The following is a 25,248-nucleotide window of genomic DNA, read 5'->3' as shown; positions in this document are numbered from 1 at the left end:
CAGCATCTTCTCTCAATACCAATTCTAGATTGAATAATAAATCCATTCCTGAATTACTTGTTATGAGGAATTAACTGGAAGGATGCAGGAAGAACTGATCTCTCTATAAAATGAGAGAGATGAAGGCCAGTTTCAAAGTCATAACAAGGCTTTTGGTTGCAGAGACAAATCTCTGAATGTTATCCTGCTCTATGGGAAAAGGTCAAGATATTCTTTATTGTCTTTCCAACATCATATTCCATTGAGCACAGTTTCAGGGCAGTCACCCAACTTATTTCAAAGCAACAAACAGACTTCAAATTACTGAACGTGGGGATCTGAGACTCAGTCTGAGTGACGTTCAGCCTGATGCTGAGAAGCAGATAACACTGCACCAAGCCCATCATCTCATCGAATGGCAAAATAGTTGGACTACTGAAATTGATGATGAAAACAATTTTCACGAGTTAATTAAATAAAAACATATTTATAATACAAATAGATTTGAATATTATTTTCCAATTATTTATCACTGCTTTGAAATTGAAGTTTCTTTTTTCTTTTACCGTGCCTTGCAAATGAAAATTCTATATAGTTTTTATGTAATAGCCAACAAGGGAAGGGGTGCGCGAGGGATGTGGTCTGGGAGTCAAGAGGGCAGTAACCCAAAGAGTTTGGCAACAACTGTTGTAGATGATTTAACCAATATTTTCCTGAGAAGATCTATTGGTCTCAATAATACATAGCCTTGTCTTTTGCACATATTAAGGACACTTTGGCCTAATGTCCTAGGTAATACCAGGGTATGTTCTTATTTTGAAGTACTTGCATGACAGCTATTTGACAAGGACCTCTGATCCTGTTGCAAGCTATTCCAGAACAATTTTCTCTGTGCCAGTATGGATATCAATGAAAACACTGTAACCACCAGCATTCAGTTCTGTTTAGTTTGCCCATCTTAGTGTTGTGTAAAAACCTCTCTTTTGTTGTCTTGCCTGTGATCATTTCCTTTCCACTTTATATGATGATCACTGTTCCAGCTCTTTGTATTCTCTGTATCCTTGTACTCTCTCCAGCAAAAAATGAAGGCACCTTAAAGTTCTAAACTGACTGGCTTGAAATGTGTTTCCTCTGTAAAGGCAACAAGGTGCCATAGCCATTATCAAACCACTTCTGTTTTATATGGTGGTGATATTCTATTGCTATTTTTTATGTTTTTGATCCATATGCTGCCTTTGCACTAGTTTATTGTTCCGGCCAAATGCTCTTTACATTTTTAGAGGCCACTTCCATGGACATATCTATTGGATCTTGTATGCTTTGCTACTTTTCGGAATATTTTTGTACATGACCATTCATGAATCGCTTTCTGTGTCTCAACCAAAACACACCTCAATGCAGCCATATGTTTTTTTCAGAACAAGCTAGTTGTTACGAATTACTCCCCTCAACCTCCAACGGTGAGCTGTGAACTTGCAGATCTTCATGATTCCTGATGGTGCTAGGTTAAAGCATCTGATGTGTCTGGTCAAGGGTGAACAGGGAGCTCGAACAGAGGTGACCTCAGGGTCGTGTATTTTTTTAAACTCTCCTTAAAGGGCACTGGAAGCAGAATCTATAAAGATGGAGGTGGACGGATATGTGAAAGGTTGTCATGGATAGCTGTGCATGCAGAGTTGAGCTTTCAGTGAGATCAACACTAAATAGGGTGAATGGCAGGACAGACTTGAGTGGCCTGCATTTAACTTGTATGCTCGTGTAACATAATTGACTTACCATCCTGGGCCAAATATTTATTGAGACTGTTATGATCGGTTCTCATGCACTTTCCACCCCCTATTCATTGCTTCAGATATTCAGCCTTGAATCCTCTCTGGATGTAGATTGCATTCCCATGATGGACATCCTTTCCTACTCCTTCTGAAATATGTGTTCATCTTCAATGCAGTTCTTTATCTCGGTCCCTGTAGTTGGGATTTCAGCTCTGCCTGTATGAACACCAGAGGTGGCTAGGACTCAGAAGGACATGAAATGCTATCATTGTATTGTGTTGTACTGGATTGGCATCCTAGATTGACAACAAATAACTTGTATTTCTAAAGTCTGTAATACTGCAGACTGTCTCAATGTACTTTACAAGTGTGATTCAGAATTGAAGCTTGAAGGAAATATCAGGCTATGTGATGAAAAGCTGAGCCAAAGTTTGAATGAGTTGTGGGGGCTGGGCAGCGGGTGTTGGTTGATGTTGAGTGAGTGTCTACTTTGGAGAGACAGAGGTGGTTAAGAAGAATTTACAAAAGGAATTCCAGAACTTGGGGCATAGGGAGTTTAAAACCACAACTTTCTGACTTGGAGGCAAGAAAGTCACCACTGAGTCTTGACGGTCATATTTCATTTATGAGAATTTGGCAAAAAATATGCGGGTTATTTGGCTTTGGAAACTTGCTGGTTCATGATTTGTACATTTGAAAAACTCATTAAGAAGTTGACTGCATGACTTTCTGTTGGAAAAAGCAGTTTTTTTTTGCTGACGTGTGTTTGGCATTTACTACAGATGTTATGGAAGTGCAGTAAGATATTTCCATTGTGTTCGAGTTTTATTTCTTTAAGTAGGAAGTTTACCTAAAGTTTCTTGCACTAACTCTGAAAACTTTTAAAGACTTTTGTGGCAAAGGCTAGCATTTTTTAACTACGCCTAATTGCCTTCTTGATGAGCTGCTGCCTTGAACCACTTGGTTCTGTAGTGAAGGTGAACCCTTGGTGCTCAGGAACAGTTGGGTAGGTGGGAGAGGTTAGAGTTGGGCAAGTTCCAGGATTTGGATCTAGTAAAGAAGGATAGGTGTGTAGAACAGGTCAGCTTGCACATCTTCCATCATTTGGTAGAGGTCATGGGTTTGGAGAATGCTATAGGAGTACCCGGGTGGGTAACTGAAATACATTCTGTAGATGGTATACAGTGCAGCTACAAAGTTTCAGGGAGTGACTGGGGTGCCAATCAATTGGGCTACTTTCTTCTGTTTAATGTCAAGTTGCCCAGTGTTGCATGTTTCAGCAAGTGTACAGTGATCTGCCATGCCTCTTACTTGTGCTTTGTAGATGGCAGAAGAGGCATTAAGCATGTCTACCCTTGTAATCACACCGTTGGTATAGCTAATCAAGAGTGACCTCAAGTGTTGATCTGTAAAGTTTAATGATAGTAAATGCCATTGAATTTCAAGGGTTGGTGATCAGATTGATCATTCCCTTGGCATTTTTGGCTGAATATGTTTGTGAATGATTCAATGTCCTCTTTAGCTCTGATCCTGAACCCTGCTTTCATGAAGAATAGGGGTTTAGCTGAGCCTCTTCTCACTAGTTCGTTAGTTGTCCATCACCAGTGGGTGAATAGATGTGGCAGAATCACAGAGCCACACCAAATGGTTGTTGGTTTGCTGATCTCTGTTTTTTCTGTGGGATTTGTCTTGTGTTGTATTTATATTCCATTCTATTTTTGGAAGTAAAAGACCTGCATGAACAATATTATAAATTTCTGTTTATCCTAAGCTATCCAGAATGAGTTTCTTTCTGTTCCATAAAATACATACCACAAAAAATATGCAGGTAGTGTTTGTAGAAACTGGAACAGAGATGATTTGAATGTATGAGAGTTTTAGTAGGAGGAAATTTACTGATTACAAAAACATATTTTTGTGTTTCTATGGAAAAGAATGGAGTACACAAGCAAGGAAGTTATGTAGATTTTTATAAACCACATTTTAGGCAAGTAGTTTTGGACTCCACATATCAGGATGTGAGAGCTGAAAGAGAATGCAGAGATGAACAAGATAGAATGGGACTTCATTAGTTTGCAGAGAACTGTAAATATTACCTTGGAGCAAAAGTAGATTTCATTAGGACTGCATAAGGAGAATTTATTTAGAAGGGTGATAGGGTCAGCAAACAGAAGATGCAGGTTTAATTTAATTCAAAGGTTTCAAAGGTACATTTAATGTCAGAAAAATGTATACACTATACATCCTGAAATGCTTTTTCTTCGCAACCATTCACAAAAACGGAGGAATGCCCCAAAGAATGAATGACAGTTAAATGTTAGAACCCTAAAGTACCCCCCCAGCTCTCCTCCCTCCTGTGTGTAAGTGGCAGCAAGCAATGATGCCCCTTCTCCCCACCATCAAAAAAAGCATCGACACCTGTCACTGAGCACTCAAGTGTGCAGCAAAAGCAACAGTAAAGACACAGACTTGCAGAGCTCCGAAGACCATTCATTCATCCAGTATTTGACATACCACAGGTTCTCTCTTTCCCTACTGAGGGAGAAAGAGATGTCTCCATTTCACAGTGGGGGGGGGGGACATAACAAACAACTCGCTGGTTTACGATGTTAAAAGTAAGTTGCGTCGCCTTTTCTGAGCTCTGTGCCCAAAGATCTCAGGTCTCTGGGCGGACAGCCAAAGATCTTCCAGTTCCCATGACACACCGGTCCGAGACACCGACCTTCGATCTGCCCGTCTCCAAAGCCCAGAGATCCTAGGCCTTCAAAGGCGAGCCGAACCCTTAGGCTGCGCCCTTGACATGTCAGTTAACAGCCAATCATGACATCCTGAGAGTGGGTCCCATTCCCAACAAAGTGGGGTAATTCTAGGCAGTTTCTGGTGTAGGTTACATGGTCGGCACAACATTGTGCACTGAAGGACTTGAAATGTGTTGTAGATCTCGATGTTCTCTGTTCTATCTCTGTTTCCAGAGTTTTCTTGGAACTCTCTGAGCTTCTGCATCCCACACTCCCTTTAAATACACTGAGACGCCATTTCCTAAGATCCTTTTGGAGTCACTGGACTTGCTTTCTCTTGCTCTCCTTAATCTTAATGGGTTCACTGGAAAATTTATTATACTACCATGTAACATCTATAAGAAAGTGATTTAAATGTGCATAGGTGTATTAATAGGAATGACATTCAATAGTCCGGATACTCTGCTGTTGCAGCACCACAAACCCGTGAGGATGAAGGATTATCGGAGCTTTATTGTAGTAACTTTCAAAATCCAGCACCAGATTGAATGATTCCTCTGGTGCTGACTGCGATTCTGAAGTACGTTTACTAATACTTTGCTTTCATTAGGGGAGCGATGTATTTGTATGCAAGCATTTGTGGAGAGGATATAGACTGTTTGACTGTTTGTTAAGCATCTAAGACTGATAGTTTTAAGTAAGTCGAAAGAACCTTGTACACCTATATTGGACTTGGCAATGCCGCTGAATACATAGGTATTTACCTATGTACATCGTATTTCCTGGCCCCTAATTCTCTCAAAGGATGAAGTAAACTATGATAAATGATGAAATGAATGCTCTGAAGTAACAAACCTGAGCTTGCTGGAGGATTCTGTGAAGCATGAGATTTTCTAAGCAGTACATTCTAAATTAACACATGCATTTAATCAGAGTTCTTTCAGAACCTAAGTCAGGCTTCAACTTCAGCTGTAGCTAGGCAGCATGGTGGCATCGTGGTTAGTGTAACTCTCTACCCCCCCCCACCTTAAATCTTCATCGCAGTGCATGTAGAAAGATCGGGGTTCAATTCCCATGCTGTCCTTAAGACAAACAGACAGACATACTTTATTGATCCCGAGGGAAACTGGGTTTTGTTACAGTCACACCAACCAAGAATAGTGTAGACAATATAGCAATATAAAACCATAAATAATTAAATAATAATAAGTAAATTACGCCAAGTGGGAATAAGTCCAGGACCAGCCTATTGGCTCAGGGTGTCTGACACTCTGAGGGAGGAGTTGTAAAGTTTGATGGCCACAGGCAGGAATGACTTCCTATGACGCTCCGTGTTGCATCTTGGTGGAATCAGTCTCTGGCTGAATGTGCCTAACCAGTACATTATGGAGTGGATGGGAGACATTGTCCAAGATGGCATGCAACTTGGACAGCATCCTCTTTTCAGACACCACCATCAGAGAGTCCAGTTCCACCCCCACAACATCACTGGCCTTACGAATGAGTTTGTTGATTCTGTTGGTGTCTGCTACCCTCAGCCTGCTGCCCCAGCACACACCAGCAAACATGATAGCACTGGCCACCGCAGACTCGTAGAACATCCTCAGCATCGTCTGGCAGATGTTAAAGGACCTCAGTCTCCTCAGGAAGTAGAGTTGGCTCTGAGAGCTTGTATGCTCTCTCCATGACCACGTTGGGTTCCTTTGGGTGCTCTGGGTTCCTCCCACATTCAAAGACGCACGGTCAGGGTTAGTAATTACGGGCGTGCTGTGCCGGTGCCAGAAGCATGGTGATGCTTGCGGGTTGCCTTGGCACATCCTTGGACCGTGTTGGCCATCGACACAAGCAACACATTTTTCTGTATGTTTTGATGTACGTGCATGTGACAAATAAGGCCAGTCTTACACCCCGATAGAACATTGAAACTCTCTTTAATGAAGTCACAAATGACATCCTGATTAACTGTGATCAGTCTTTCCAACAAAAGGGGCTTCCTCACCAGAGTGTTACATCCAGAAGTATTAAGCCAAATAAAGCAGTACCTTTGAGAGAAAAAAAGTTCTCATTCCAAAGTGATTTCATTTTGAGACTGTAGCTGGAAATGACAGGATCAGAGAAGATCTTTCCCTCTTTTGGTGGAATGTATTGCATTTAAATACAATGACATAATATTCCCTTAAGATAAAAAAACAGGGGTAATAAATGAGGTGGTAAACCTAAGCACAGCTCTGATATAAAATAAGCTTTAAAATCTGGCCAGTTTTAACGATGATTTTATGACTAATGGGTGCAGGTGGAGATGCTGTTTATTGCACTAGTCGGTGTCATTTATACGCTTGCTGCTGTGAAGAAAAATGAAAATTATAAAATAACAAATCGATTCATTGAGATGTTCTGCTGCTTGCATTTTGGAACTGAGTTGCAGGATTACCTCTTCGATGCTCTGTATGCAAAATGAATATGTATTCATAAAAAGTTTTGATAGTGTGAATGGAATTTATTAGCAGCAGTTCAAATGTCCATGTGTTCCCTTGGTGCCCATTTATAGAGAAAGAAACCAAAAACTCTTTCCCAGTCACTGGCCAGCCTTCCTCTGATGGTTCTCTTTTGCAGTGGGTTTTTCCCATTTCTCAGCGGCGGGATGCTGCTCTACTGCAGTCTCCTCCACCAACTAAAACTACCACGATGTTTTCTATAAACCTTTCAAATGTTTTCCAGTAAGTCATTCCTAACCAGAGCCAGTCATCACCATCTAATTGTGCATGCTTCTAGCCATTTACTTTGGCTCTCGCAAGCCTTTTATTTCCTTGCAAAATCTTACTGAGTTGTTTTGTTAGACAACTGTTTGGTGAAACACTGAACTGTATGCTTTCAATTTTGGGAATCTTACATCTGGTTTAGTGTTCATTCTGGTTATTTTTTGAAGGGAGCCCCTTTTTTGCTCTGAGCCACAGACATATACAAAATACAGTGGATTCCAGTTAATTGGGGCACATCAGGGCCAGTACATTTGAACCCAATTAAACAGCTGCCCCAATTAGCAGAAGTTTTGTGAAAATAGTTAAAAATGTATAAGAAAGGAAGCTCCCAATTAACTGAGTAACAAATTATGTACTGTATTTTTAACAAAATACAAAATAAATTAGAACACCAACAATAGTACCATTGGGAAGACAGAAGCATAGTGGTTAGCGTGAAGCTGTTACAGCTCAGGGCATTCTGGAGTTTGGAGTTAATTCTGGTGCCATTCTGTAAGGAGCCTCTGTACTCCAGGTGCTCCAGTTTCCTCCCACAGTCCAAAGACATACCGGGTAGGTTAACTGGTTGCTGTAAATTGTCCCGCAATTAGGTTGGGGTTAATCAAGGTTGTTGGGGCAGCAGGGTGTACTCCGTGCTGTATTGCTTAACAAATTAATAACTAAACAAATAGTACAGAACTATAAAACTATAGGTCCTAGTTGTTATTAACAGAGGAATTCATCTAGAGTGTGATCTTTTGCGGTGTTCTTGTGATTGACTGTGAACATATCAGTGCAGATAATGGGCTGCCTTCATACACTGCATGCAATGATTGTGTGTGACAAGTGCACACGACTCAGGCTAGTTAGAAACTTCAGCAACAGTCTCCTGTTAGAGTCAGAGAGTCATAATCCGATTAGAGTCAGAGAGTCATAATCCTGTTGACCTGCACCAGGAACATACCCTCCATACCCCTACCACCCATGTAACTATCCAAACTTCTCTTAATTGTTGAAATCGAGCTCGCATACACCACTTGCACTGGCCGCTTGTTCCACAATCTCATGATCCTCCGAATGAAGGAGTTTCCCCTCATGGCCCATTTAAACTTTTCACCTTTCACCCTCAACCCATGAACTTTAGTTGTAGTCCCACCTACCCTCAGTGGAAAAAGCCTGCTTGCATTTAACCTGTCGATGCCCCTCATAATTTTGTATATCTCTATCAAACCTTCTCTCAATCTTCTACATTCCAAGGAATAAAGTTCTAACTTATTCAATCTTTCCATATAATTCAGGTCTTCCGGCCCTGGCAACATCCTTGTAAATTTTCTCTGTACTCTTTCAACCTTATTTACATCCTTCCTATAGGTAGGTGACCAAAATACCCCAACTTGGGCCTCACCAATATCTTATACAACTTAAACATGGCATCCTATCTCCTGTACTCCGTACTTTGATTTATGAAGGCTAATGTACCAAAAGCGTTCTTTACAACCCTATTAACCTGTGACACCACTTTCAATGAATTTTGGACCCGTATTTCCAGATTTCTTTGTTCTTTTGCACTCCACAGTACCCTACCATTCAATGTGTAAGATCTACCATGGTTGGTTCTACTGAAGGACAACACCTTGCACTTGCTTGCATTAGATTACATCTGCCATTTTTCCAGGAAGTCTAGATCCCACTGCAAGTCATGATAGTCTTCCCCACTGTCCACTGCACCCCCATTTTTGGTGTCATCTGCAAACTTGCTGATCCAGTTAAGCACATTATCATCCAGGTAATTGTTGTTTTTAAAATTGTCCCAAATAAATAGCTACCGCAATCCACTGCATGTTTGAATTGTTTTGGATATACGCATCCCTATAAATTGCAGTTGTGGTGTGACTGAACTACCCAAATAAGTTAAATGTTTTTAAGTCTACTGGAATAATAATCGATGACCGACAGAGCTCAAAGATACACTTCTCTAGGAAGTTATGTCTGCATAAAATGAGGCCAAATCGTACTGGAAATGTAATAGCTGTTTGCAAGATATGCCATTATTAATGCAGAAATTGACCTGCAAAATCTTGAGAAGGTGCCATGACCACAGCTTATTAAATAGAAACAATAGCAGGTTGTGCATCTATGGTCTGTACTGAGATTTATAATTGTTGACTTTCATTTTTTTTGTCATTTAAATATACTTTCATCCATTGCTACAATCAATATCTAAATTGTCTCTCTATCTTAGTCCTAACTGACCTCAGCTGTACAATCTACCAATCCAGCAAATACCATAATTCATTTCCTTTTGAATTGCTTGATATATACAATCCCACCAATAGCTCTGGACACACTACCATATCCTTCCTTTCCCAAGACTTTGAAGAACTTACTGGATTTGCACATCAACTAAACATGTAAAGCATGTTCTGAATGAACAGACCTAAAAAAAAGAGGATCCAAAACTTTCATTTTTTTTATTCTTGCATTTATCTTACATACATTGCACAACAAATCAGATTCTTATCTCCCCTCTTATCCTCCTATCTCCGATCAGATTCCTTTGTCTTTTACCTTTACCTTTCCCACCCACTGGGCTTCACCTATTAGCTTCCAGCTAGCTTCCTTCCCCTCCCCCTCCAACCCCCCACACCTTTTTACTCTTCTGCATTTTCCCTTCATTTCCAGTCTTGAAGAATGGTCTTGGCCTGAAACATCGACTGTTCATTAACCTTCATAGCTTCTGCCAGACCTGCTGCAGCATTTTATGTCTGTTGCCTTAAAGTAAATGCTTGTTCCATGGCAGGAGTTCAGTTAATATTGTAATGAAGTATGAGTATATCTTGTTAAAAAAAAATTAATGAAACTGCAAAAGGAAAAGTAATCTCTCACATGTAATAAGTAAAATTAACCAACTGTGTTCCTCTGCCAGACTTCCATTATGTACTTACCCTCAAATGCTCATTGAATCCTCTTTGAAATATTAAAGTTGGATCAACCACTGTTTTGAGACAATATTTTTCAATTCACAACACATTGTGTAAAGCAGTTTTTCCTTCATCAGCCAAGAGGAGGCCATAGCAGCGAGGTGAAAGAGAGTGGATGCAGGGGTTTTAAGACAGATTGGGAAGTGGGAGCGTAGTATCAAAGGCAAGTATGTGGTATATGAGGAATCTTGCAAAGGTTTGATTGCCTGACAATAGTTCCTCCCACATCAACTAATTAATCCCAAATGCTGCAAAAAGGAATATTAAGTAAGAAATTATGTTATCCTGTTTATAGATGTTCCTAGGATGGATCTGGCACCTGGTCAAATGGATTCAGGATAGCACATTATGCCACTGTTATCGTGATGTACAGCAATTTCTTCATTCAGATGTAAAATACCTTGAACTTTTTGTTGTCTTCTTTAAATTATGTATTATTTTATTGTAATAAATGTAATTTGAAGCACCATAAATGAAGAATTGCTTCTTGTGAGGGAAGTGCATCTTTTAATGGGCCTCAAACAGAGTGATGCTGGGTCATCCTTGCCCAGTTTATGTTTAGTTTTTTAAAATGGGAGACTTGCTTTCCCAGTTTTAGAATAAATAGAATGATGGTTAAGTTTCATTCATGAAGTGAAATGTATTTCCAGTTTTGATCTTTACACTGTGTAACAAAAATCACATGTTGATGAAGTTTATGCATTGATGAATCAGTTGAAAATACTATGTAGATTTGATATCAAATCCAAATAAATGTATACAAGTTAAAAGACCAAAGACAAGTTTTTGATTAAAGGAAAACCTGATGAAGGGTCTTGATCTGAAACATTGACTGTGTACCCTTTTCCAAAATTTCTGGCTGACCTGCTGAGCTCCTCCAGCATTTTGTGTGTGTTGCTCTGGATTTCCTGCAACTGCAGAATCTCTATTCTGCTCTTAACTGCATCTCTTCCATTTTGCGCACGTCTGTTCTTACTCCATCCTCCTGCCACCCCACCAGGGATAGGGTTCCTCTTGTCCTCACCTACCACCCCACCAGCCTCTGTCTCCAGCACATATTTCTTCGTGACTTCCACCATCTTCAATGGGATCCCACCACGAAGCACATCTCCCCCTCCCCACTTACTGCTTTCTGCAGGGATCCCTCCCTATGTGACTCTCATGTCCATTCGTCCCTCTCCACTGATCACCCTCCTGGTACTTATACTTGCAAGCAGAACAAGTGCTGCACCTGCCCCTACACCTCCTTCCTCACTACCTACCACTCAGGAACCCAGGTGAGGTGACAATCCACCTGTGAGTCTGTTGGGGTCACCTACTGTATCCAGTGCTCGGGGTGTGGTCTTCTGTATATTGGTGAGACCCAACACGGAATGGAAGACCATTTTCCTGAGGCCCAATGTTCCATCCAGTAGAAAAAGTGTGATCTCTCAGTGGCTACCCATTTTAATCCGCTTCCCATTCCCATTGGACATGCTAGTCCATGGCCTCCTCTACTTCATGACGAAGCCACACTCAGGTTGGAAGAGCAACACTTTATATTCCGTCTGGGTAGCTTCCAACCTGACGGCATTTACATCACTTTCTTGAACTTCTGGTAAGTCCCCCCCCCCCAGCCCAACTTCACCATTTCCCATTTCCATTTTCCTCTCTAATCTTATCTCCTTACCTGCCTATCACCTCCTCCGGTGTTCCACCCCTTTTTCTTTCTTCCATGGTCATCTGGCATCTCCTATTAGATTCCCCCTTCTCCAGCCCTCTATATCGCTCACCAATGAACTTCCCAGCTTTTTACTTCATCCCCTTTCACCCCTTTTCACCCCCTCCCATTTTCACCTATCTTCTTCCTCCTCTCCCCCTCCCTCCCACTTTCTTACTCTGACTCCTCATCTTTTTTTCAAGTCCTGATGAAGGTTCTTGGCCTGAAATATTGACTGTACGTTTTCCATACATGTTGCCTGGATGGGCTGAGTTCCTCCAGCATTCTACATGTGTTGCTTGGATTTCCAGCATCTGCAGATTTTCTCGTTTTATTTTCTCTTGTGTTTACATTTTTTTTTGATTTGCTGTTTTTTTTGTTTGGGAGTGGTGAACTCAATTATAAATGTTCTTGACTTGCATGGAAGCCATTTGAGATTTCTATTTACACACACAAAATGCTGGTGGAAAGCAGCAGGTCAGGCAGCATCTATAGGGAGAAGCAATGTTGACGTTTTGGGCCGAGACCCTTCGTCAGGACTAACTGAAATAAAAGATACTAAGAGATTTGAAAGTAGGAGGGGGAGGGGGAAATCCGAAATGATAGGAGAAGACTGGAGGGGGTGGGGTGAAGCTAAGAGCTGGAAAGGTGATTGGCGAAAGGGATACAGAGCTGGAGAAGGGAAAGGATAATTGGATGGAAGGCCTAGGGCGAAAGAATGGGGAGGCAGATTTCCTCGTGTGAGCTTTCTATTTCTTCAATTTGCTCATCTTTAATATGCCTTTTAAGGAACATCGGATGTTATCATAAATAGTAGCCTAGTTGCAAAACATTCACCATTACCAGTTGTAAAACTGAAGCGGTAAAATGACATATTGATGTAGGATCAATTTTATTAAGGTAACATTTTTAACATTAACATTCAAAGGGCGTTCAGAGTACAGTGGATCCAGTTAATTGGGACACATTGGGACCAGTACCTTTTAGTCTAATTAAACATCTGTCTAAATTAGACAAAGTTTCATGGAAATAGTTAAACAGGTATAAAAAAGACAATCTGAATAACAAACTGTGTATTTAAATAAAATATAGAACAAATTAGAACATTACCAATGCGACTGCGGTAGTATAAATTTGTGTATTAGTTCCTAATACTGTACATTCCCAAACCAAAAGCCATAGATGAAACAGGAAGTATGCCGTCTGCTGAAGGCCAGGTCTGTGGCAACCCAGGCCTGCACTAGAAAACCAGGTATGAGTTGCGGAGGGCTATTTCAAGGGCGAAGAGACAATTTCGAAAGAGGTTGGAGGCGACATTGGATGTATGGCAACTCTAGCAAGGTTTGCAAGACATTACTTCCTACAAAGTGAAACCCAATAGCATGAATAGCGGCGATGCTTCACTACCAAATGAACTCAACGTCTTCTACGTCCAATTTGAAGGGGAGAATATAACTATAGCTGTGAAGATCCCTGCTGCACCTGATGACCCTGTCTCAAAGGCCGATGTTAGGCTGTCTTTAAAGAGGGTGAACCCTTGCAAGGTGGAAGGTCCTGATGGCTTACCTGGCAAGGATCTGAAAACCTGTGACAACCAACTGGTGGGAGTATTCAAGGACATTTTCAACCTCTCACTGCTACAGGCGGAAGTTCCCACTTGCTTCAGAAAGGCAGCAATTATACCAGTGCCTAAGAAGAATAATGTGAGCTGCCTTTATGACTATCACTTGGTAGCACTCACATCAGTAGTGATGAAATGCTTTGAGTGGTTGGTCATGACTAGACTGAACTCCTGCCTCAGCAAGGACCTGGACCCATTGCAATTTGCCTATCGTCACAATAGGTCAATGGCAGATGCAATCTCAATGGCTCCCCACATGGCTTTAGATTACCTGGACAATACAAGCACCTATCTCAGGATGGTGTACATTGACTATAGCTCAGCATTCAATTCTATCATTCCCACAATCCTGATTGAGAAGTTGCGGAACCTGGGCCTCTGTACCCCCCTCTGCAATTGGATCCTTGACTTCCTAACTGAAAGACCCCAATTTGTGTGGATTGGTGATAACATCTCCTCCTTGCTGAGGATCAACACTGAAGCCCCTCAGGGGTGTGTGCTTAGCCGACTGCTCTACTCTCTCTGTACCCATGACAATGTGGCTAGGCATAGCTCAAATACCATCTATAAATTTGCTGATGATACAACCATTGTTGGTAGAATCTCAGATGGTAATGAGAGGACGTACAGGAGTGAGATATGCCAATAACCTGGCACTCAACGTTAGTAAGACGAATGAGCTGATTGTGGACTTCAGGAGGGGTAAGACGAAGGAACACATCCCAATCCTCATAGCGGGATCAGAAGTGGAGAGAGTGAGCAGTTTCAAATTCCTGGGTGTCAAGATCTCTTGAGGACCTAACCTGGTCCCAACACATCGATGTCTATAAAGAAGACAAGTCGGTGACTATACTTCATTAGGAGTTTGAAGAGAATTGGCATGTAAATAAATACACTCAAAAACTAATATAGATGTACTGTGGAGAGCATTCTGACAGGCTGCATCAATGTAGGTATGGGGGGTGGGGGTTACTGCACAGGACTGAAAGAAGCTGCAGAGGGTTATAAATTTAGTCAGCTCCATCTTGGGTACTAGCCTACAAAGTACTCAAGACATCTTCAAGGAGCAGTGTCTCAGAAAGGCAGAGTCCATTATTAAGTACCTCCAGCACCCAGGGCATGTCCTTTTCTCACTGTTACCAGGGAGGAGGTACAGAAGCCTGAAGGCACACTCTTAGTGATTCAGGAACAGCTTCTTCCCCTCTGTCATCTGATTCCTAAATAGGCGTTGATACTGTGAACACTACCTCATTTTTTAAATATATATTATTTTTTCCTTTTTTTTTACAATTTTTAATCTATTTAATATACATATATTGTAATTGATTTACTTATTTATTATTCTTAATTTTGTTCTTCTATATTATATATTGTATTGAACTGCTGCTGCTAAGTTAACAAATTTCATGACACATGCCAGTGATAATAAACCCGAGTCTGATTCTGATAATACTCATCGACGGAGGAATTCAACCACGTCACATTCTTTTGTCTGTAAATGAACAAAATCAGTACAGATTATGCACTGCCTTCAAACAACGCTGTCAACAATTGCACCCTTCCATTCTTCATCTTCATTGTTACATTCAATACCATTGTCAATTTCTTCAAATTCTCCGTAGTTTCTAACTTGTCGAAGTAGTGAAAAAGAAACCGATGGCCCAATTATCCAGCTTCCACTATATTATTCAATGGAGGTCATACTCATGTAGCATATAAGCAGGCCTTTTGACACACAGTCCACTCCAACTTATAATTACCCAAAATTAGTAGTGCACTGATTCTGGGTCTGTGCGACTTGTTTATATAGCAACCTCTGCAATCGCAGGGTGTCCTGAAAGAGCTCAGAGATACTTGGGAAATGTTGAAGTGCTGTAACTATTGAAACATACAGAAGTTGTGTACATTTTATTGGCATGGGCACTTTCTAAATGCAAGTTTCTTCTTTAAATAGCAAGTTCAAAATATATCTCGAGATGCTTATGTTTCTCCAGAGCAACTGGTTTGAATCAATAAGGTTTTAAGCCAACCGTTTAGATACTGCACTTCATGGTTGTGAAGGAACTTTGGCAGGGATTAGAGGAACAATCCAACTTTGATCATGTGTGTTCTTTTTTGGAATCTCTTGAAGTTACTAAAGCTAACTTTTTATCAAAGTACTTAAGAAAGAAACACAGTGTGTATTGTGCAGTGTGCCAGCTGGAATTGCATCTATGAAATAAAAGGAAAAAATGGGATCTTGAATTGCCAACCATGAAATGTTGTGTCAAAAAATAATTCAAATTAGGATTCCGTAGTGTATACATTTTATACAGCAGGCTTGCAGTTTGAATTAATAATCCACCTCAATGAAGGCTTCCTTTATTATGTTGTTTCCCATTGATCTTTCTTGCCCAATGTCAGTTTTCCCTTCTTCTCCCCTCAAAGGTTGACTAAAGCTGCATTTTCCCCGCGGTACATCAGGCAACTGATCATGTGTGAAATACTGACTGGTTTTAACAAATTATTTGTGTGCTCATCTGTAAATGTGTGTTCCCACCATCCTTTCTATCTCCATTGGGCTTCACAGTCTGAGCTTACATATAATTTCCCATCCTTATTTGCCCTTGAGTAGGTGGAGGTGAGCTGCCTTCTTGAACCACAATTGAGGTGTGAGTAAACCCACATTATTCATTTTGACTCAGTGACTGTGCAGGAATGGTGTTTTGTTTCCAAGGCAGGATGGTATGAGGCTTGAAGTGAAACTTCCAGGAGATGCCATTCAAAGTTCAAAGCAAATTTACTATCAAAGGACCTACGTGTAACCACACACTACCCTGACATTCATTTTCTTGCAGGCATTCATAATAGAACAACTTTACACAATAGAATCAACAATGAAAAGCGACACACAGAGATTGACAAACAACTAATATGCAAATTAAACTGTACAAACATATAAAAATACACAAATGATAATGTTGATAACATGAGTTGTAGAGCCCTTGAAAGTGAGTCCATAGGTTGTGGAATCAATTCAGTGTTGTAGTGTTCAGTACAGTTATCTGTGCTTGTTCCCATGTTTTTGCTGCGATTGTCCTTCCATCTTGTTGAGGTCATGGATTTGGAGGGCTTTAGCTAGAAAGGACACCTAATTTTGCACTTCACGTAATTTAAAAGTTTAAAAAAAAGCAGAACAGTGGATCAACTCAGCAGGTCATGCAACATCTGTCGAGGCAGTAGTTGTTTGTCAACATTTTGATTGCATTATCTTTCCCCTCCACAGATGCTATTTGACCTTCCGAGTTCTTCCAATCTTCTTATTGTTTTTGTTCCAGATTTTGATATCTATAGTCTCCTTTGTTTTCTAATTAAAAATAAACCAGGCTTCCTTATTTTTTTTAAAGAAGCATAGAAGCAGAAAATCTGTTGGCTGGGCAGTTACCAAATATCATAGCTCTACAACCTTAACTTGCTTCATTGTGTTGGATGTATTAGTCTTGCTTTATTTCTTTTAAAGTATTATTGAAGGACAAATGTCATTGAGTCAATAATCTGTAAGAAATGTGGCAAGCAGATATTAGTCTAAGATTATTTTTAGATAACAAGAGTGACATGGAAATTATGATGCTATGGCCAGGAAATATTTACTTTAAATATGTTAGCAACTGATCTTTTTATAGAGTGCTCAGCATGGTTGAATCACCTCCTGTTGTGCCATAACAATCTACAATTCTAACAATTCAATGATAAACTCTGCTTGAGGCTTGTTTATTTATTTATATTTATTTATTGAGATGCAATGCAGAATAGGCCCTTCCATTCCTTCAACCTCACCGTCCAATCTCTGGATTTAACTCTAGCCTAATCACAGGACGATTTACAGTGACCAATTAACTTATCAACCGGTACATCTTTGGACTATGGGAGGAAACCAGACCATCTGGAGGAAACCCATGTCGTCACAGGGCGAATGTATAAATTTCTTACAGGCAGCAGTGTGAATTGAACTGGGGTTGCTAGTACTGTAATATCAAATGCTTCGTGAGTTTGCATATCATCCTTGTATTTGTGGTAATAATTGCAAAAGAGTCAGCATTCTCCTTATTTGTCCATAAAGATAAAGTAATATCCATCATTTGCATTTGTCCAGTTTGATGGAGAAATCTAGTGGATGCTGGCATTAATATCCCACCCCTCCACTAGTTTGTATATGCAGTCAGCCAAACATTAGTGATAAGATCTGAACTTCCCTTTTTATGTGCTGTCCCTGGTAAAACAAAATTAAAGATCTAATTTTTGATGAGTGTGGCATTATTAAGCTTTTGACAGCACCCTAAGCCCTAAATGCTGTAAGAGGAATTTTTGTTGTACATTTTAAAGTCCCACTACCCAGGTCATGCAGTCTTCTCACTGTTGCCGTCCAGATGAAGGTACAGGAGCCTCAGGATTCATATCACCAGGTTCAGGAGCAGTTTCTACCCTTCGACCATCACACTCTGGAGCCAAAGGCGATAACTTTACTCAACTTCTCAACTTCACTTGCTGCATCATTGAAATTTTTCCACAACCTATCGACTCACTTCCAAGGGCTCTTCATCTTATGTTCTTGATATATATATTTATTTACTTTTTAAAATTTATATATATTTATATTAAATTTCTCTCTCTCTCTCTCTCTCTCTCTCTCTCTCTCTCTCTCTCTCTCTCTCTCTCTCTCTCTCTCTCTCTCTCTCTCTCTCTCTCTCTCTCTCTATCTCTCTCTCTTTCTCTCTCTTTCCTGTTTGTTACATTTTGCACACTGGTTGAATGCCCAAGTTGGTGCAGTCTTTGAATTGATTCTGTGGCGGTTATTATTCTATTATGAATTTATTGAGTATGTCCACAAGAAAATAAATGTCAGGGCTGTATATTATGGCATATTTGTTCTTTGATAATAAATTTACTTTGAACTTTTGAACTTTGAAAAAGTCCACGTGTTTTAAAATAATAATTGTTTTATTTTTGCTTGTTCAAATCAGAATTACTTTTTTAAAATTTTAACTATATTTTTTGCTTAATGGGATGCATATGTCTCAATACAGTTTATCTTTCTACAGAATATTTTGAATGTTGAATAAAATTGTCTTTTATCTTCTGGTTTGTTGTGTGTGAAAATTCCTCTGTTTGATTGGCTACTGAGAGTTACAGAGATGTACAGCTCAGAAACAGGCCTCTCTACCTGCTCTATCAATACCAACCATCATATCTATCTCTACTAATCTCACTTGCCTACGTTAATTTCATGTCCAGACTCTAGGCCTTGCTCATTCAAATGTCCAGATGCCTCTTAAATATTGTCTCTGTCACCTTATCTCACAGCTCATTCCTGTTGCCACCTAGTCTTTGGGAGGGACATTTTACTTTCCACGATCTACTTTAAACCCTCATGTTAAATCTACATACTGTAATTGTTACAGGATGCCCCAGGTGCTCTGTTCTTGGTGGCTGCCTGCTGTTTACATCAAGAAAGGGGGAATTATGCCGCAGATCTCAGCTGTCTCTCGTGATCAGGTTTCTTGGGGGTCAGCAGTCAACTCTTATTCATAGTTTGTAATAAAATATGTGCCATTGTGTGTAAGAAATGGCTTTGAAAAAACTCACATTGTATAAATTACAATGCATTCATAATTTAAGTTAATGTGTTATTGAATTTTTACAGGCATATATTTAAAGTATATATCAGATTTGAAGCAACAGGTAATTAATAATCATGAACAATATCGTGAAACTTTTAAAAGTCTTTTTCATATGTTGTATTTGGGTTGCAAATCTGGAATCAGCAATACCTTGAACAATAGAATTTAGTTCTTGGGATTGTGAGTGATTTGTGTCCCATTTTCTATGGAAGTGGGGTGGGGGGTGTGTAATGTCAACATTAAATGATTCCATGAAAAATGCCATATATTTGGCTGTGGCAGGTTGACATTCCATCTAAACTTGGTAGCTCTTCATGGAATCTAGCACGATATTGTTGACAGATGCAGCACTGCATTCTGTTCAAATGATGAAACATAGGAGCATATTCCTTGCAGGATTATCTCTATTTTAAGTTTTGACCTTGAATTAATCCATTAGGATTTTGTTAACCCTATTTTAAGATGCAGCAGTGTTGCATAATAATTTTTTGGCGTTTGACTGAATAAACAAAACAAGTGGTAAGGGATAGAGGTCCACCAGTGTATTATTAATGAGTCTTCTGGCACAGCTTTTGTGATTTTATTTTCCCAGAATGACATAAATAGTGCTGTGCAGAACTTTCAAATGTACAATAGAAACTACTAGATGAGATGGATTTGATGGACAGTAAACCTTGCCAAAGCTGGGGGTGGGATGATTTATCTGTCATCAGTTCAAATGCAGTTGAAGTAAATGGAGTCAGCTTCAGGCTGTTGGACACGACAAGCAGCGTTATTTCTAATATTACCAAAACAATGAAGTTTTTGTCATCCTGAAAGGACTGCTATCAGAAGGAGATACAAAAAGGAGATAGTGAACTTTGTAATATGGTATCATGATAACAACCTTTCCCTTTGTGTCTGTGTAATAAAACCAACCACATAGACACCATGTCCGAGAACACTCACCAGCACCTCTAGTTCCTCAGGATGCTAAAGTAATTTGGCATGGCCGCTTTGAGCTTCAACAATTTTTATCAATGCATCATAGAAAACATCTGATCTGGTGCAGGTGACCATAAACGTCTCCAGAGAGAAGTGGAGACAGCTCAGCACATCGCAGAAGCCAGCTTCCCTTCCATGGATTCTGTAAATACTTGTCGCTACCTCAGTAAAGCAACCGGCATAATCAAAGACCTCATCCACCCTGGACAATTCTCTCTTCTACCCTCTTCCCTTGGGCAGAAGATACAAAAGCTTGAAATCACGTACCACGGGGCTTAGGATAGCCTTTACTTCACAGTTATAAGACTATTGCGTAATTGGCTCGTATGATGAGATGGACTCTTGGCTCACAATTTACGTCATGATCTTGCGCCTTATTGTCTACCTGCATTACACTTTCTCTGTAGCTTTTGCACTTCATTCTGCATCATGACTGTTTTCCTTTGATCTACCTCAATGATTTGACTTGTACGAATAATATGCAAGGGAAGCTTTTCACAGTACCTTAGTACATGGCACAATAATAAAGCAGTTCCAATTCCAATATTACAGGAGAGACAAGGTGAGAATATGGCAAAAACAATACTAGATAGATTTCCACATACTCTTGTACATAGCTTTAAATAATGTACACTCTGAAGGAGAGTGATAGAAGATATTTTAAGCGCCATAACATTCACGGGGTGGTTATAAATTGTCTGCTGATGGGAAATCATTGTTTGCTTGTGAAGCAAATGCAGTTTATTTTCTTTTTGAGCTTTAGTCTGTAGACTACAAGTGTCCCTTCAGTACTGACCATCCCAACTAAACAAGGTATGTTCCTGCAGCAGAATTCCAAATACCTTACAATCTGCAGTGCAAATGGAATCGTAAGTACTGCTGTTTTCATTGCAAAGCATTCCACAGAAATACCAGTGATCCTTCTGGAAGTTCTTCCCCCAGTTTTCTTGTGCTGTTGCATCAGTGAAAAGGATGTATACCTGTAATTTCCAATGAAGCAAATGAAGGATTTGAAATAGCAGCCCGAATGCAAAGTCTAGCATAAAGGCTCCTCAGCGGAGAGCAAACCCATAAATTAGGACAACTGCTGTGTCATCACATCATTCATGTCATAGAGTTGGAGAGTCGAATGTATAAATTAAAAAAACACATTACAAGATGAAAGTTTGTGCGATATTCTGTTTTAATACATCAAAAAGAAGTATTCACTACAGTCACTGTTCCAAACAGTTATAAAATGTAACTGCAGCTAAAAGATCTTATAATGAGGGAAGTGAAAGGTCTCATAAATCATTTCCGAGGAACTGTGTGGGGGTAGGTTATGCGCAACATAAGGAAAGATAAACATTACAGAAGATAAATTTTGTTTATTTGTGGGTTTGGCTTCCACTCAAGTTTGATATTTTCTTCACTATAATTTCACTGACAGTGGCAGAATGTTGCAATATTTGGCGGGATTCATAATACAAGTTGTATTCACCAGGACTGTAGTGGCAGCAGTGTTAAAAACATTGTGCTGAAAGTGGTTCTTGTCCTCAAAATGAGGCACATGTTCAAATGGAATTGACAACCACTGAGGGTTTGTGCTAATTGCACTCATGCACTGGCCTTTGAGGAGACTCCAAAGTACTGAGCTGGCACAGAATCACTTAATGGGTACGGTTTGAAATGTTTTCAATGTTGTTTCAACTTGTTAAGTAAGTGCCCAATGAATCCCAAGAAAACTGGAATGTTGTTCTGAATATATATATATTTATATTTAGTGTGATGCTTGTTCATTTAAAATTTGGTTTTATTTGCTTTATTTAGAGATACTGCATGGTAACAGGCCCAACAGGCCTGAACTACCCAATTACACCCATATGACCAATTAACCTACTGTCCCTTACATCTTTGGTATGTGTGAGGAAACCAGAACACCCAGAGGAAACCTGTGGGGAGAATGTACAGATTCCTTACTGACAATGATGGGAATTGAACACAGGTCACTGGTGCTGTGATAGCGTTACACTAATCACTAGGCTAAACATGCTGCCAGATTAATCAAAAATATTTATAGTTAGATGTTATGTATTTAAATATTTTTCTATGATGAAATCTGTCTTTTACAATATTACTCAATCATCTTTTAAATCTTTGCAATTTCTCTGCAGGAGCAGAACAACTAGGTCCATGTTTCAATTCTCCCCTTATACCCTTACAATGTTTCAAGCCTTGTGTACTGATCCAATTCCCTTTAAAAGCCATGATTAAATCAACCTCCTTCATCATGGCAGACGACACATTCCATCAGATGTTAGCCACCCTCTAGGTAACTGAAGCAAGTGTTACAATACGGCAACAATGAATATAGGATTGAGACTGTTTTTTTATAAACAAATAAAACATTTATTAAACACTGCTCAATAAAAATGAAAAGTAACCAAATGACTAACTTAACCAGAAGTTAACTGCTATACGGCAACTCGAATTGTCATTAAAGTGATAAATGCAAAAGTCCAAATGATTTACACCGTCAATTAGGAGAGACTTTTCTGAAGCAATGAATTCCTTGACGACGTGATGTTACTGCTGATCCCAGCCGAAATATGCCATGCCTGAAGAATTTACGATGAAGGAAATTAAAACGGCTTAAAGGCACTGACTTTCCTTGGCGAAATGCTGCATTCAGCTCTTTCTGCTTTCACAACGCAGGCGCTATCTCGGATGCAGGCCACTACCCTCTGAATGAGGATTCAATAAGGTCAATCCTGTATTACCGCTGATGACACCAACTTTTCTCAATCCTTCGGGTTCCTATACTTCGATAAATTCTTCACTCTCCGACTGAATTGCAGAGGTAGAAACCAAATCACAAATGGCAGTGTTTAGTAAAACTGCCGGCAATAACCTTTGAGACTTAAGACAGAAAGTAAAACTCCACTTTGAAACAAAACTGCGTCAAGAGACGAATACGCAGCATTACGGAGTAACTGACGAATTAAACCACAAACTGACCTGCATCATAACAAAGCTTTCCTGTTTCATACCTGTTAAAACAGGCCATCACATGACCTCTCACTGGTGGGAAAATTACATCATGTGACCTCACACTGGCAGGAAATAACATCACCCACCATCACAAGATCATGTTCACCAGATACTCAATTACATCATGGTCATAAGACAGTCACAAGATACCCATGGGGTATGTAACACAAGAAATAATTTGGAAAGCAAAGTATTTTTTTAAACCAAACTATTATTATGGTCTACATGGCGCACTTGTGTTTAGTGTTATGGAAATAAGTTGAATGGAAACTTGGTGAGGTTGGAAGGTGAGTAGGTTCGGGAAATAGCTCCTCAACATGTGCCAGCTTGTGCTGGAATTGGTACCCTAACTCATGCTGTTTTTCTCCGGCTGTTGTGCTCTATGCCTGCTAGTCTGATGATAAGTGAGGATTTGGGCCTACTCTAGGCTGCTCTGGGATTTGGATGTAATGACTCAATTTTGGTCCGGAATGCTGTTGTTGGCTTCAATTGTTTCCAAGATTTGTATTTTCTTCTTTCTCTTGCACAGCAAGTGTTGGTCTTTTATTTTTATTTTTTATTTAATTGGGTTCTTTCGGGTTTCTTGCTTTGTGGTTACCTGTGAGCAAGCAAATCTCAAGGTTAGATAACTTATACATTCTTTGATACTAAATGTACTTGAATCTTGATGTTTTATGCAGTCAGCACTGTAGCAAATGAAATTGAGATTTTCTTGTAGTCAACCCAATAAGAATTCTCACTGTATTCACCCAAATTTTCTTCTACGTTCTCAATTGATGTCTACTTTTGACGAGCGAGAGCTGTTTACTATTGGCAAGTAGCTGTTGATTTTTGATGGAGACTTGATTTAGATCACAAAAGCTGCGTAAACATTAAATTTTAATACACCTTTGGTTTACATCAGATAGCATTCTCACCACATATTTCTTGGTGTAGTTATTTGTCAATGTGCAGATGAATATTGCATTAAATTTGCAACTGTCTATGATTTAGATTTATGGCAAGTGTAAAATTCCCTGAGCAATGACTTGATCAGAATGAAGACATTAGTCTGAAGAATGAGGCTGCACAGAAGGGACTACGTGCTGACTCCATGTGATTTTCAAATAGGAGGTGCATTGACACAGGACCAGTTCTCTTCATCTACCCCTTCGACCGAAATGAGCATGAATTTAAGGAACCAAATTACAACAGAAGTTTTCAATTTCTAATCATTAGATTATCTTTTACCATTTCTAATTCATGATCACAGTCGTATTGCTGCCACAAAATAACAAATTTCACGACATGCATCAGTGATAATAATTCTGATTCTGGAATGATTTTGATTCTAGAATGCAGACTTTATTAGAATTATTTTAAAGGAAAGGGGATGGAAGGAGAATGCTGGAAGTATATGCTTTTACAGTTCTGCTGCTACAATGAGGTTTGGAGGAAAGGTCAGGCTGAGAGGAAAAATTACTGTTGCCATACCTAAACTTTGCTCCTATTCTTTAAAAAAAAATTGATGATTTGAGGTGTATAAGATGATGCGAGGCATTGATCGTGTGGATAGTCAGAGGCTTTTTCCCAGGGCTGAAATGGCTTACATGAGAGGGCACAGCTTTCAGGTGTGGTGGAGGTGGATGCAATAGGGTTTTTTAAGAGGCTCCTGGAGCATAGAAAAATAAAGTGCTATGGATAACCCTAGGTAATCTCTAATGTAAGTACATGTTTGGCAGAGCATTGCAGGCTGAAGGGCCTGTATTGTGCTGTAGGTTTTCTGTGTTTCTATAATTACATTTTTGAAGGAAAAGGCAAAGAATATTTTGGAAATACTGCACAAGCCAGAGAACTTTTGTAGAGTTAGACACAAGAGACTGCAGATGCTGGAACCTGGAACAACAGGCAATCTGCTGGAGCGACTTGGGTCAGGCAGCATCTGTTGAGTGAGACGGTGGGGGTAGGGGAAGAAAATGTCGATAGCTCAGGTTGAAATGCTGCATTGGGACTGAAGGAAATCTTCTTCCGTGTCGGCACACGTCGAAGTGACTTCCCGGTGGGGGTGGT

The 25,248-nt window shown here is 39.8% G+C and overlaps 1 protein-coding gene across 1 annotated transcript in view; it reads left to right on the top strand.

Moving 5' to 3' along the window:
* The window catches only part of adamtsl3 (ADAMTS-like 3), a 740,135-nt gene that overhangs the window by 265,350 nt on the left and 449,537 nt on the right, over positions 1–25,248 (top strand). The gene's annotated exons all lie outside the window — the stretch shown is intronic.

This window comes from Hypanus sabinus, chromosome 28 (assembly GCF_030144855.1).
Source record: "Hypanus sabinus isolate sHypSab1 chromosome 28, sHypSab1.hap1, whole genome shotgun sequence".
Taxonomy (NCBI): domain Eukaryota; kingdom Metazoa; phylum Chordata; class Chondrichthyes; order Myliobatiformes; family Dasyatidae; genus Hypanus; species Hypanus sabinus.
This window is presented reverse-complemented; position numbering and strand designations above follow the sequence as displayed.